Here is a 15402-nt window from a genome sequence, read left to right on the forward strand (position 1 = left end):
AAAAATATTTTTCAAAAATCTTTTTCTTATTTTTATACCAAATTTTCGAAAATAACATAATCAATTAATGTTTTGGTTCAAAAATTTCAAGTTTGTTACTTACTTGTTAAGAAAGATTCAAACTTTAAGTTCTAGAATCATATCTTGTGATTTCTTATGAATCAAGTCATTAATTGAGATTTTAAAAATCAAATCTTTTTCAAAACTAATTTCAAAAATATCTTCTTATCTTATCTTTTTCAAAAAGTTGGTTTCAAAATATCTTTTCTAACTTCCTAACTTCTTATCTTTTCAAAATTCATTTCAACTAACAAACTAACTTTTTGTTTGTTTCTTAACTTTTTCAAAACCACCTAACTAACTCTCTCTCTCTCTCTAATTTTCGAAAATATATCATTCTTTGTCTCCCCCTCTTTTCTTCCACTCACAAAGGAATCCCTATACTATGGTATAAAGGATTTCTATTATTATTATTTTTCTGTGCCCTCTTCTTTGTCATATGAGCAGGAGCAAGGACAAGAACATTCTTGTTAAAACAGATCCAGAACCTGAAAGGACTCTGAAGAGAAAATTAAGAGAAGCTAAAATACAACAATCCAGAGATAACCTTTCAGAAATTTTCGAACAGGAAGAGGAGATGGCAGCCGAAAATAATAAAAATGTAAGGCGCATCCTAATGGTTCAAGAGTTCTATGCCAATGCATGGATCACCAAGAACCATGATCAAAGTAAGAACCCAGATCCAAAGAAATAACACTATTCGAAATCTGAAGTTCCTATAGATGCCAATCATTCTGAACCTCAATGGATAAAGTGAGATGCCAAAACTATTCAAGAGGCAAAAAGCTATAAGTCCCGCTAATATGATTGAAGCTATGTTTCATTGATAGTTGGAATTTATAGTATATTCTCTTCTTTTTATCCTATTTGATTTTCAGTTGCTTGGGGACAAGCAACAATTTAAATTTGGATTACCTTATAATCCTTTGATCACGTTTTGGGGGCTGGCCATCTCGGCCATGCCTGGACCTTTCACTTATGTATTTTTAACGGTAGAGTTTCTACACTCCATAGATTAAGACGTGGAGCTCTGCTGTTCCTCAAAGATTAATGCAAGTACTACTGTTTTCTATTCAATTCATCTTATTTCGCTTCTAAGATATCCATTCGCACCCAAGAACGTGATGAAGGTGATGATTATGTGTGACGCTCATCACCATCTCCCCTATGAAAATTAGGAAGGAAAATGTAAAACATGCAATTTATATGCATAAGTGTGAGAATAATGGATAAAATCCACTGAATTTAGCATAAAATGTACCACAAAATAGTGGTGCATCAAATCTCTCCACACTTAAATATTAGCATGTCCTCATGCTAAGCTTAAGAGAAGCTATAAAGATGTGAAGAGGAATGGTAAAACTTATGAAATGCAACATATCTATATGAATGCAACTAAATGCAAAAATACTTCTACCTACTTGGTTAAAAGTAAACAAATTCTCCAAGACAAACATAAATCAGATTCCACTAATTCAAATCACACAATAAAAGACAAGTAAACTTGTAATAAGATAGCTCATGAAAGCCGGGAACAGAGAATCAAGCATTGAACCCTCACTGGAAGTGTATATGCACTCTAATCACTCAAGTGTCTAGGGTTAATTCACTCTAATCTCCTCTAGTCATACTTTCTAAAACTTTGTTCTTCATCTAACTAATCAACAAATATTTAATGTACAAATGCAAACACCATGAGGGCTTTTTAAGGTTGTAATGGGGCTAAGGTAAGGGTGAGGATACATGTATGGCCAAGTGAGTTATACTTTGAATATTTGACTAACCTAAATTTTCACCTAACACACACATATACTCTATATAATTCTAAAATCATGCCTAGCTACCCAAAATCTCACTTTTGTATATTTCACATACTCATGCATCAATTTTTAATTCCATCATATGTGCATTGATCTTTTTATTGAACTTAGCATTGGGGTGATTTTATCCTGTATTCATTTATTTCTTTTTTCTCTTTCTTTTTTTTATCATAAATGAAAATATAATATATTCAATACATATGGTTTTTCTGATTTCATATGAGTAAGCACCCAAATTTCCAATATTTGTCAATAAAAACACAACACTATCTTAAGCTAACCATACTTAGTTGACACACACTATCTTAAGCTAACCAAAAATTCAAATCGGGTAATTAATTATTTTTTCGCTTAAGGCTAGTGATGTGGTAATATAAAGAACAAATGGGGATTAAAAAGGCTCAAAGTGGCAAATAAAGGTAAATAAAATGGTGGGCTATTTGGGATAAGTGAGCTAGTAACAAATGATGGCCTCAATCATATGTATGCATGGATATACACTAAACAATGGACATATAGAATGAAACAAACCATAGATTGCAATCATAAAGAAGAAAACACACAAGAATAAAAATCATGGTTAAATAATGTAACCATATATTTAAGCTCAAAATCTCACAGGTTGTGTGTTCTTAGCTATAAACCATTTTCCAAATTATAATCTTCAAATAAGTTTAACAAAAAAGTTTTAATTTAAATTAGTGAAATGCTATAAAAAGTGTCTTGAAAAAGAACTTATCACTCCAACCAAGTAGTGGTAGAAGAACATGCACAAAATCAAACAAACATGCAATCAAACATGCAAATGCAACAACAAATTTAACAAGAAAAATTAAACATTGGTGTTGAAATAGGAATAACTAACCCACAGAAGTCGATATCGACCCCATTTATTCTAGGAGACACGCGGGAGGGGTGCTGGGCACATAGCCACCAACATACTATGAACAAGAGCCATTCCAAGGTGCGTACCAAGACAATGGATATGGTGGACCCCCTTGTAGTTACCAACAAGCACCACCATATGCATATGAACCCCTTCCTCAACATAGCTTTAAACCACCATACTCACATATCAAGGCATCGAATGGTAATAAGAAAGGGTTAATAATTAGCAATTTTAAGGCCAAAGAAGCATGTTTTCAATCAAAGCACAGAATTAGGAAAGAAAATGTAAAACATACAATTTATATGCATAAGTGTGAGAATAATGGATAAAATCCACTCAATTTAGCATAAAATATATCACGAAATAGTGATGCATCACTTACCTTTAGCAACTGGAGAAGACGACACTACAACTCCTTCTTACGCTGTTGGAATGCGAGGAAGGCGTTGCTAGAATTAATGGCAATCACTTGCTAGCTCATATGGAAGAGGAGAAATAGAGTGCTCTCTGAGGAAAAACCATTCTTGGTGGATATTGTAGCATCTTCTATACTAAAGTTATGCACCAAAGTCCAACTCTCTCACAATCCCTAAATTCTGAAATGTTACTTTCCTTTTCTTCTTTGAGTTTATTTATTTATGGTACTACTCTTTTTTTAGAGTGTTGGGAGAACACCCAATTTCTTTCTTTGTCCTATATATGGACACATGTAACTTTTTTTTAATTGATGAATGAAGTTATCTATCTTAGGAAAAAAAATAAATTCAAGAGATGACGATTAAACAATCTAAACAATATAAAACTTACTATTGTCACTAAGAATTCAATTTGAGAGATGACGTTTAAACAATCTATCATTATTTTAGGCAACATACTTCAATCATATGATTATTTCTATTATGCTCTAATATAGGTGTTCTAAACAAAAATAGTTTACTGAGAATATAACTAAATGAGAATATTACGTTACTAGCTCATTGAAGCTTAACGAGTATATCATTAAAATAAATAAAGTCATTAACTCGTAAAGCTGTTAAATCATGACATTAAAAACATACATTAAAGGAAATAAATACCTAATAACTATTACATCAGAAAGGTATAATAAAGGGAAAAGTGGAACTCAACATGTAATACATCTTTCTCACTATTTGTGAAGAACACTATTGACTTAAGCATTAGAGTGTCTTTGTAGGTTGTCTTCTAAGCCTAGTATCAACGTTGCTCAGATTTGGATCTCCGAATCTCATAAGCCCATGACCTCAGCAAAAGGCACAAACATTTGGTGTCGTCTATAGAGATCTTATGTCCTTGATACCATGGTTGATCACAAGATACAATCAGTCATTAGTCCGAATACTCCCATCAAAATACCATGAGGAGAGGATGGATATGAAATGGATCCTAATACAGAAGAACAACATCATCAAGCTCAAAACACTGGAGGTCCTCATTTCGCTGGCTTAGCTGAGGATTATGTATATGCCCTGCAAGAAATCATAAATGTGCCATTGAGTGCAATAATTAGAACACAAACTTGCAAAGCAATCACAATCGCAGCATTCTCGATCCCGAAGTTGTACGACAAGGGATCATTGTGATAGTCATGAAAAGGGGACTCTAGAAAGAACTCATGCTCGATGACTAGAAGATGATCGTTGTTGTTCGCATTCACCTCAAAGGGTTAGGAGGGATTCTCCCCGACATAAGGAAGGACGTCGTGATCCTGAGAAAAAGGTCAAGGACTGAATCTCGTTCAGCCCAATCTAAAAGGAAATGGACTCCATAAAGGAGTCCGAGTCCTGAAAGACACAAGAATACTCGAGAGCATGTAATAATGAGACAAATCCCATTTTCCCCTCATGTTTTGCAAATTCAATTGCCAAAACATTTTGATAAACCAATATATTTGAAGTATGAAGAAAAGTTGGATCCTCAAGAACACATAGATGATTTTGGGCGAGAATGAACCTGGAGGGATTACGGGATGATATATGATGTAAAGCTTTATAAGTGACATTATCAAGACTAATGATGGTGTGGTTTAATACTTTGCTCTCTATGTCAATATCTTCTTTTGAAGATATCAAAACAAAATTTCTAACTCATTTCATTACCAAAAGAACTTAGGCCAAACACCCAATTTCATTCTTTATGTAGAACAAAGAGTGGGTGAGATCATTCAAGATCATTTGGATCGGTTTAATAAAGCACTGTTGGTGGTTAACCAATGAACTCTTTAAGTCGTGTGCTTATGCCTTATTGCTGGTTTGCTAGAAGGTGATTTCAGACATATTTGACATCCAATAATGTCAAATCTATGGAGGAGATTCATCAAATCTCTTTGGAGTATATGTGGGATGAGAACATCTTGAGGGTGCTGTTGACTAAATGGAAAAGGTTGCTTCTTATTAGGGTTAAGTACCATTTTGGTCCCTAAGGTATACGCTGAAAATTATTTTCGTCCCAAACCTTTTTTTGCATACAAAATCATCCCTAAGGTTTAACTTGGTTTTAAAATCATCCTTACCTTAGGGACCAAAACTGTGTACGGAGGTAGCGATGGAAGTGGGGACAAAGGTGGATCGTGGACAGCTTCTTTTTCTTCTTCCCTTCCCTCTTCTTCTTCTTCCCTCCCCCTTTCACAAGAGCAGAAACACTCTCTTTCTCTTCTTTTTTCCTTTTTTTTATTTTATAATTTTTTATTATGAGTAACTTGGTCTAAAATTTTAATATTTAAGTAAAAAGGACGATTTTAAAACTTGGTTTTAAACCTTAGGGCTTAGGGATTATGCAAAAAAGGTTGGAGACGAAAAACATTTTCGGCCTATACCTTAGGGACCAAAATCGTACTTAACCTTTCTTATTACCTAACATTAATAACACAATTGATTCAGCCTTGGGATATCAAGTATTAAGTTTCTTCTAAGCTTATAGTGGTTATATTCAGATACCAATGCATCTACCTAATGAAGATAAAACTGCTTTCATTATCCCAGAAAGGATATACTATTATACTGTGATGCCATTTGGTATAATAAATGTAAGAGCCACTTATCAAAGACTGATGACTAAGGTGTTCAAGTAACAAATTGGGAAAACATAGAAGTTTATATTGACGACATGAATAAAGATAAAAAAAGATTCTAATTTGATTGTTGATTACAAGAGATCTTTGATTGTCTTTGACTTCACCAGATGAGGTTAAATCCAGCTAAATATGCTTTCGTAGTCTGGAAAGATAAATTTCTAAGCTTTATGGTAACTCAAAGGAGTATTGAAGCAAACCCTGAAAAGTGTCAAGCTATTTTAGATATATCGAGTTCTCAAAACCTCAAAGAGATACAAAGACTCACAGGTCGGTTAGCCGCCTTGTCTAGATTATTGGGAGCTTTCGCTGAAAAAGCGAAGCCATTTTTTAATTTAATGAGGAAAGGTGTAGATTTTATATGGACAGAGGAATGTGTGACTACTTTTCAGCATTTTAAAAATTTGCTGTTGTCTCCTCTTGTTCTAGCAAAATCGGAACCTGGAGAACACTTATTTTATACTTGTCTATGACTGGGGAAAGTGTGGTTTTAATTCTAGTCCTTGAGGATGCAAGTAAGCGTCAACGACCTGTATATTTTATTGGTAAGGTCCTCTAAGGACTTGAATTAAAATATTCAAAATTAGAGAAGCTGGCTTTTGCATTATTAACGTCGGTGTGTCGGTTACGTCAATACTTTCAAAGTTACTTAATCATAGTACGAATCGACCAACAAATCAAAAAAGTTTTGCAAAAGCCAAATTTAGGAGGTTAAATGGTAAGTTAGTCCATAGAGTTATCTCAGTTTGACATACAATACAAACCATGTTTTGCCACTAAGGCCAAGCGATGGTAGATTTTTTGGTTGAAATGACTCATTCGGTTAATGAGGTACTGAGATTGGAAGTTTACGTGGATGGAGCCTCTAATGTAAAAAATGGAGGTGCCGATCTCATCCTAATTAAAGGAAAAGACATGGTAATTGAAGCCTCAATAAGATTTTACTTTCCTATTTCTAATAATCAAGCTAAGTGTGAGGCTTTGCTTGCAGGCTTGGCATTAGCTCGTGATGCTGGAGCAACGGACATCACTGTATTTAGTGAACAAAAGCGTGGCAACTGATCACCGATCTAGCTGAGTCTACCCGAATGCAAGGCAAAGGAACAATCATCCCAAGGCTATTGCGAAAGTTTCCTCTAGTAGTGATACTGCTGCTCTCACTACTCTGGGAGAGATGACCAATATACTGAAGCAACTCCAGCTTAATCAACAACAATCTCAGCCTCCTCCACAACAACATTGTCAACAGTTAGTCCCTCAGAGAGTGTGTGGAATATGCGCTTGCTATTCTCACTACACTGATGAATGCCCACAACTCCAAGAAGACAACACCTTGGCAGCTACCAATACTTACTACAACTGTCCGAATCAAGGGTACTATCAACAAGGTGGTAATTATAACCAAGGATGGAGAGACAATTCCAACCAATGATGGAGAGACAATTCCAGCCAATGATGGAGGGACAACTACAACCAAGGAGGCAGAGACAATGGTGGAAATCCAAGGTGAAACAATAACTCTCAACAGAATCGGTACCAATAAAATCCCCCATACCAACAGCAAAACCAAGGCCAAAGTTACCGGACACCTCACCAAAGACAAGCTCAAACACCCCAACATAACCAACCACAAGCCCCTCAAATTACCTACCCTCCTTCTTCCTCTAACTAAGATGAAACACTTCGTTCTATCCTTCAAGGACAAAAAGAGCTTCAAAATTTACTTACCTCTAGCCTCACCGGTCTTACCTCTACTTTTCAAGCCCTTATAACCCGTATGGAACCACCCTCTACCCCCAACAATCAACCTTCAAGCTCTAGTGAACTTCTCTCTCAACCTTTACCCAACCCCAAGGGTGGAATCAATTCCATCACTTTGAGGTCCGGAACTACATTGCAAGAGAGGAGTCCCGAGGAGCCAAGCTGAAGAGAAGTGATGGGAAGCAGAAGCTGGTGAATTAAAAATTTATTAAAATGGTTACGTTGCAAGTATAGTTCTTAAGTCACCGAAAATCTGCCTATCAATTTAGAAATGTGTCACAGAAAGTTTAAATTAAAATTACTGGGAGTTTTAAGTCCCAGGTCGTCTCCCAACGAGTTGCAGAGAAGTGTGCTGTTTTATTAATCAGATGTTCCAAGAAGTTGAGCTAGGTAAATTGGAAATTAAATTGAGGAATTTTAAATAATATAAATAAAAGCCTTGACTGGGAATCAATTGGTTAGAATCTCTATCATTGATGGTGTGATTGTAAGATTAATTTATAATTAATGGTTGTTCTGTTTGGTTATCCCTTACTAGGTAAGGGAAAGTCAAACAAGTGGGAATGCCAGATCTGTTCATAAGTTGCAACCCACTTAGTTCAAAGGGATTGGCATCGGTGACAGGATAGCAATCCAACATTTAACTCAATTAAAAATTTTCTTTCAATCCTTCCAACTCAAGAGTTCCTTTTAATCAACTCCCCATCAAGTAAGGAAACTACTCACGCATTGTAAATAAAGAATCCATAGCATATGAAAGGGAATTAAAAGAAGACATGATTATTGGAATAGAAATTGAATTAAAAAGAAATAATCCTTGCATTAATTAATCATAAAAGTATCTGAATGACAAAATTGAACATAACAAAGAACATGGAAGATTAAAACCAAGTTAAGAGAACAAACTAGAATGATGAATTCTTGATGAAGAAATAACTCTTCTCAATGTTCCAATGCTAAGACCAATTGAAAATTAAAATCCAAAAAAAACTAGAGAGAAAAACCTAAGAGAGTGAAAAACTAGATCTAAAACTGCTGAATGAATGTGTCTCCTTTGTTTCTGCATATTCCCTGACTCTAGTCTGTTGTTCCGGGCCGCAAACTGGGCCGAAATAAGGTCCAAAATCGCCCCCAGCGGATTCTGCAAATTATGCAGATCGCACATGTCACGCGATCGCGTCATCCATGCGGACGCGTCGCTTGCGCTTTTTTTTTCTCTCCACGCGTTCGCGTCGTCCACGCTACCGCGTTGCTTGCGCTTTCCAATCCGCGTGGCCGCGCAAGCCATGTCGCCGCGTCGCTGCGATTTGCGCTCCTTCACGCGGTCGCGTGAGCCATGCGATCGCGTCACTTCTCGCTGGTTATCTCCTTAAATTCTTGTGTTCCTTCCATTTTTGCTAGCTTCCTCTTCGATCTCCATCTCATTCATGCCCTATAAGGCCTGAAACACTTAACACACAGATCACAGATCACAAAACCACACAATTAAACATAATATAAACCATAAAATAGTGATTTATCAACCTCCCCACACTTAAACATTAGCATGTCCTCATGCTAAATTGAAGGAGACAAGGAAATAAGTATGAACATGCAGAAACTCATGAAATGTCGGGACCGTCATGGCTCCTAGTGCTAGTAAAGGAAGTGGAGTCCGGGGTGTCTGAGTCTCTGAAGCGTCCCTTGAGTAGCTCCTTGAGGTGTTTGAATAGGCGCTCATTACGGCGCTCTCTCAGCTTTGCTTTTTGTTCTTGCCGATCCAACCGTTCGATTATCTGCTGGAGTAATTTCTCAGTTGTAGATGCTTGTGGTGTTGAAGAAGGATTATCTTCAACTGGCTCAGTAGGCTGGTTTGTAGTGGCTGCTGAAAGTCTGAGGTATTTCCCGTTAGGGACATATTGATCATCCCGTGGAAGCATGGCTTTGGTGTCTCCAACTTTGTAGGAGACTCCGGCTGCTGAGACAAGATCTGAGACGAAGGCGGGGAAAGGTAAGTTGCCCGCAATTTGTACGTGTTCCATAGCATTCCGGATATGTCTTGAGAGATTCAGAGGTTGGTCTGTAAGGATGCACCATTGTAGAACAGCCATGTCTGCAGTGAAAGAGGACTCATGAGTGCTCGGAAAGATGTAATGGGACATGATCTGTGCCCATACGCGAGCCTCCAAGGTAAGTGCGGAAGCCAAGATTTCCTTAGGGTGGGTACGGTGACGCGATCGCGTCGGTTATGCGGTCGCGTGACCTATGTTGCGCTGCTGGCGCGAGTGCAGCCTCGCTCCAGCACAACTCTCTATTTGATTTATTTTAATTGCCAAAATTGGGTGACGCGATCGCGTCGGTCACGCGATCGCGTGAGTGTGCATCAGAGAATAGTCGACGCGGCCGCGTCGTTGACGCGGACGCGTGACAAGGATTGTGCTTCCAGCACCAATCCAGCGCCACTCTCGCACAATATAGCATTGTGCACCCTTTTACGTCGAAAATGCAGGGCACGCGGCCGCGTGGGGCACTTGGTCGCGTGGAAGGCCATGATTTCCATGCGACGCGGTCACGTGGGTCAATTTGTGCCATTGGCACGACTCCAGCGCTCCTCCTGCGTAACTTTCTGTTCATTTTTATTTTTCTGTACCCCTCCTGCTACGCGGACGCGTCGCTAGTGCGATCGCGTCACGCGGCAAAATATTTTTTTTTAAAAGAAATATAAAGACATGCATATGAAAGAGCACGAAAGCACGAATAAAGAGAAGAGTTATTTAAGGAAGAAAAACTAAAAGTGAAGAAAAGAACAATCATACCGCGGTGGGTTGTCTCCCACCAAGCACTTTGGTTTTACGTCCGTAAGTTGGACGCTCCAATAGCTCAATCTGCTGCGATGTGGGGATCTTCCAAGCGGAAGATCTCAAGCTCCTTAATTTTCTGCACCTTTTCACCATGGTACAGCTTCAGACGTTGTCCATTAACCTTAATAAGTTCAGAGCTTGAAGGATGGCTTAGGTGATAAACTCCGTACGGTTCAGCCTTCTCTATTTTGTATGGACCTTCCCATTTTGATCTCAACTTACCGGGCATGAGCCTTAGTCGAGATTTGTAAAGGAGAACAAAATCTCCAGGTTGGAACTCTCTCTTCTTGATGTTTTGATCATGCACAGCTTTCATCTTTTCCTTGTATATTCTGGAGTTCTCATAAGCTTCCAGGCGAAGGTTCTCCAGTTCCTGCAGTTGCAACTTTCTTTCAGCTCCAGCATTCTCAATTTCTCTAATTCTGATTTGAATTGTCCTACCATCCATGGTTATTATTTCCACTTTGATTATACCCTTGGTTGGGGCGGTCATAGAAGTTGTGAGTGGATGCCACCATGTTGTCTTCTTGTTGGAGCTGCGGGCATTCATCAGTGTAATGACTGTAATCAGCACAAATTCCGTAAATTCTTTGTGGGACTAGTTGTTGGTTTTGCTGCGGTTGAGTTTGCTGAGCTTGTTGATTTAACTGCATTTGCTTCAGTAGGTTGGTCATTTCACAGATGCTTCGATTTAGAGCAGCAGTCTCTATGCCAGAAGATACTTCTGCAACGGCCCTTGAACGGCCTTGCTTTTGTCTGTGGTTCCGAGTAGATTCAGCTAAATCACTGATCAATTGCCAAGCTTCATCAGTAGTCTTGTACTTCTTCATAGACCCATTGCTGGCACTTTCCAATGTGGTCTTATCTTGGGGCCTCATTCCTTGTGTGACATAGTTGAGTAGCACGATCTTGTCGATCATGTGGTGGGGGCATGCTTCCAGAAGATTATTGAAGCGCTCCCAGTATTCAAAGAGAGTCTCATTGTGGTGGGGGCATGCTTCCAGAAGATTATTGAAGAGCTCCCAATATTCAAACAAGTGGGAATGCCAGATCTGTTCATAAGTTGCAACCCACTTAGTTCAAAGGGATTGGCATCGGTGACAGGATAGCAATCCAACATTTAACTCAATTAAAAATTTTCTTTCAATCCTTCCAACTCAAGAGTTCCTTTTAATCAACTCCCCATCAAGTAAGGAAACTACTCACGCATTGTAAATAAAGAATCCATAGCATATGAAAGGGAATTAAAAGAAGACATGATTATTGGAATAGAAATTGAATTAAAAAGAAATAATCCTTGCATTAATTAATCATAAAAGTATCTGAATGACAAAATTGAACATAACAAAGAACATGGAAGATTAAAACCAAGTTAAGAGAACAAACTAGAATGATGAAGTCTTGATGAGGAAATAACTCTTCTCAATGTTCCAATGCTAAGACCAATTGAAAATTAAAATCCAAAAAAAACTAGAGAGAAAAACCTAAGAGAGTGAAAAACTAGATCTAAAACTGCTGAATGAATGTGTCTCCTTTGTTTCTGCATATTCCCTGACTCTAGTCTGTTGTTTCGGGCCGCAAACTGGGCCGAAATAAGGTCCAAAATCGCCCCCAGCGGATTATGCAGATCGCACATGTCACGCGATCGCGTCATCCATGCGGACGCGTCGCTTGTGCTTTTTTTTTTTCTCTCCACGCGTTCGCATCGTCCACGCTACCGCGTCGCTTGCACTTTCCAATCCGCGCGGCCGCGCAAGCCATGCAGCCGCGTCACTGCGATTTGCGCTCCTTTGCGCGGTCGCGTGAGCCATGCGACCGCGTCACTTCTCGCTGGTTATCTCCTCAAATTCTTGTGTTCCTTCCATTTTTGCTAGCTTCCTCTTTGATCTCCATCTCATTCATGCCCTATAAGGCCTGAAACACTTGACACACAGATCACGGCATCGAATTGAATAAAGGAGAATTAAAAGTAAATAATTAAAGTCTCTAGGAAGCAATTTTCAAACATGTACTGAATTTAGGAAGGAAATCTAAATGCATGCTAAATTGATGAATAAGTGGGCAAGGATCATGACAAAACCACACAATTAAACATAATATAAACCATAAAATAGTGGTTTATCAAGAAGACATTCAAGTTGAAGACATTGTTGAGGTAGAAGATGTTGAAGAAGAGGATGAGGTACAAGATGCGGTTGAAGAAGAAGTTGCTCAACCAAGGAATGGAATATCTAAGGAAGATGATGTTGTGAGAGAAGCCATTCCCATTTCTTTCCACACCTTGCTTGGAGGACTAAGAAGCAAGTGGAGCTAGACCCCAAAATGGTGGAGATCTTCAAAAAGGTTGAGGTAACTATTCCCCCTTTTGATTCTAATCGCCAGGTTCCTAAATATGCTAAGTTTCTAAAAGATTTGTGCATGAATAATAATAAGATACATGATTTAGAAACTATTCCTTTAGGTAGCTATTTCTGCTTTAATGGGTGCTATCCAGAGAAATGTGGTGATCTCGGTCCTTGATGGTTACTTGTACTATAGGAGGAGTATAATTTGTTGACTGCATGTGTGATTCAGGTGCATGTGTTAGTATTGTGCCATTATCTGTATATGATGCTTTAAAGCTCCCACCCTTGAAAAGGTCGGCAGAACGTTTTGTTTTGGCAGATAAAAGCATAATCTCAGTGGTTGGCATTGCGGAAGACGTCTTGGTGAGCATTAAGGGGTTGATGTTTCCTATTGACTTCTATATTCTAGAGATGCCCCCTAATGACTCAAGAAGACCTTTACCATCTTGCTTGGAAGGCCATTTTTGAAGACTTCGCGGTTTAAATTGGATGCCTTCTGATAAACCACTATTTTATGGTTTGTAATGTGTTTAATTGTGTGGTTTTATCATGATCTTTACCCACTTATTCATATGATTAGCATGCATTTATATTTCCTTCCTAAAATTATTACATGATTGAAACTTGCTTCCTAGATACTTTTAATTATGTATTTTAATTCTCCTTTATTCCATTCGATGCCGTGATCTGTGTGTTAAGTGTTTCAGGCTTTATAGGGCATGAATGAGTTGGAGATTAGAAAGGAAGCTTGCAAAAATGGAAGGAACACAAGAGATTAAGGAGATGACCAGCGAGAAGTGACGCGGCCGCATGGCTCACGCGACCGCGCGGAAGAGAGAAAATCGCAGTGACGCGGCCACATGGCTCACGCGACTGCGCGGATTGGAATAGCACAAGTGACGCGGAGGCATGGATGATGCGCCCGCATGGCAAAGCAAAACGCCGCATGACGCGTTCGCATGAATGACGCGATCGCGTGACATGCGCAATCTGCATAATCTGCAGAATTCGTTGGGGGCGATTTTGGACCCTGTTTTGACCCAGTTTTCGGCCCAAAAAACTCAAACTCTTTTTGAAAACCTCTGATTAATAAATTAGCACACCTTTCTGCAACTCGTTGGGAGATGACCTGGGATTCATACTCCTAGTATTTTAATTTTAATTTTTGTGACAACCCTTCTAAATTGATAAGCGGAATTCTGGTTAGTTAAGAACTATACTTGCAACGCACATCTTATAACAATTCTTAACTCGCCAATTTCCGCCACGTCAATTTTTGGTGCCGTTGCCGGGGAGTTACAATAGAGTGCTAAAGTTATTGATTGGATTTTATTTATTTGCATTTTATTTTATTTTGCTACTATGAGCTGCTTGTTTCTTTCGTTAGATGACGCGTTCACTTCCTGATCCAAGCTTGCCAGTATTCGATCTTGAGATTGAAAGAACTATTTCACGAATAAGGCAAGCTTGGCGTCGGTTAGTCCTCTCTGAGGGCGGATCTGAAACGTCATTTGAGGAAGAAACCAGCCCCCGTTCTACTGATTCGGTCGATTTACGTATAGGTGACATGGCAGCACCTAGGAGAGTTACTATCCAGGAGGCTGGAGCCCCTGATTTTACAATGCAACCATTTCAAGCGCATCACCCAGCGGTGGCTACAGACTTTGAAATAAAGACTGCACTGCTCAATCTGATGCCCAAGTTTCATGGCTTACCTGCTCAAGAGCCTATCAAGCACCTGAGAGAATTTCAAGCAGCCTGTTCTACTGTCAGGCGTGATGGTGCGGATAAAACTTCTATTTTGCTAAAAGCCTTCCCGTTTTCTCTTGAGGGAAAGGCAAGAGAGTGGTACTACACTCAACCCGCAGCAACTGTATCCAACTGGGATACACTGAGAAGAGAATTCTTGGAAAAATTCTTTCCAGCTGAAGTTACTGATAAACTGAGGAAAGATATTTCCATGATTGTTCAGGATGAATCTGAGACTCTCTATGAATACTAGGAGCGCTTCAATAATCTTCTGGAAGCATGCCCCCACCACATGATTGACAAGATAGTATTACTCGGTTACGTCACACAGGGCATGAGGCCCCAAGATAAGACCACATTGGAAAGTGCTAACAATGGGTCTATGAAAAAGTACAAGACCACTGATGAGGCATGTCAATTGATCAGCAACTTAGCTGAATCTACTCGGAATTGTAACAACCCTAATTTTCGAGTACATGAGATCTTTTCTGAAAGTACGGATTTCTCCGGAAGATCAGTAAAGGGAACACCTCTGTTATATCATCAAGCATCTCAATCCACATTATCATTATGTCATCCTTAAGCTAGAACCTCCTCTGAGGCAAGCTCGATAATGCAATCGGGAAGAACCTAGTTTTTGAACCGTATCGGTTGGCAGTTTTGATTATGATTTTCGAAAATAGTCTCTGTTTGATGAACCGGACTCGAACATGAGAGAAGAGATATAATATTATAATATTATCATTATATTAGTATTAGAACATGCTTGAATGATATTATAAGGTTACTTGGTCTGTTTTTGTTAAAAACAGAAAATCAGTTTAACCGGATTTACGGTTTACTGGTGCAG

This window comes from Arachis ipaensis, chromosome B08, assembly GCF_000816755.2.
Source record: "Arachis ipaensis cultivar K30076 chromosome B08, Araip1.1, whole genome shotgun sequence".
Taxonomy (NCBI): domain Eukaryota; kingdom Viridiplantae; phylum Streptophyta; class Magnoliopsida; order Fabales; family Fabaceae; genus Arachis; species Arachis ipaensis.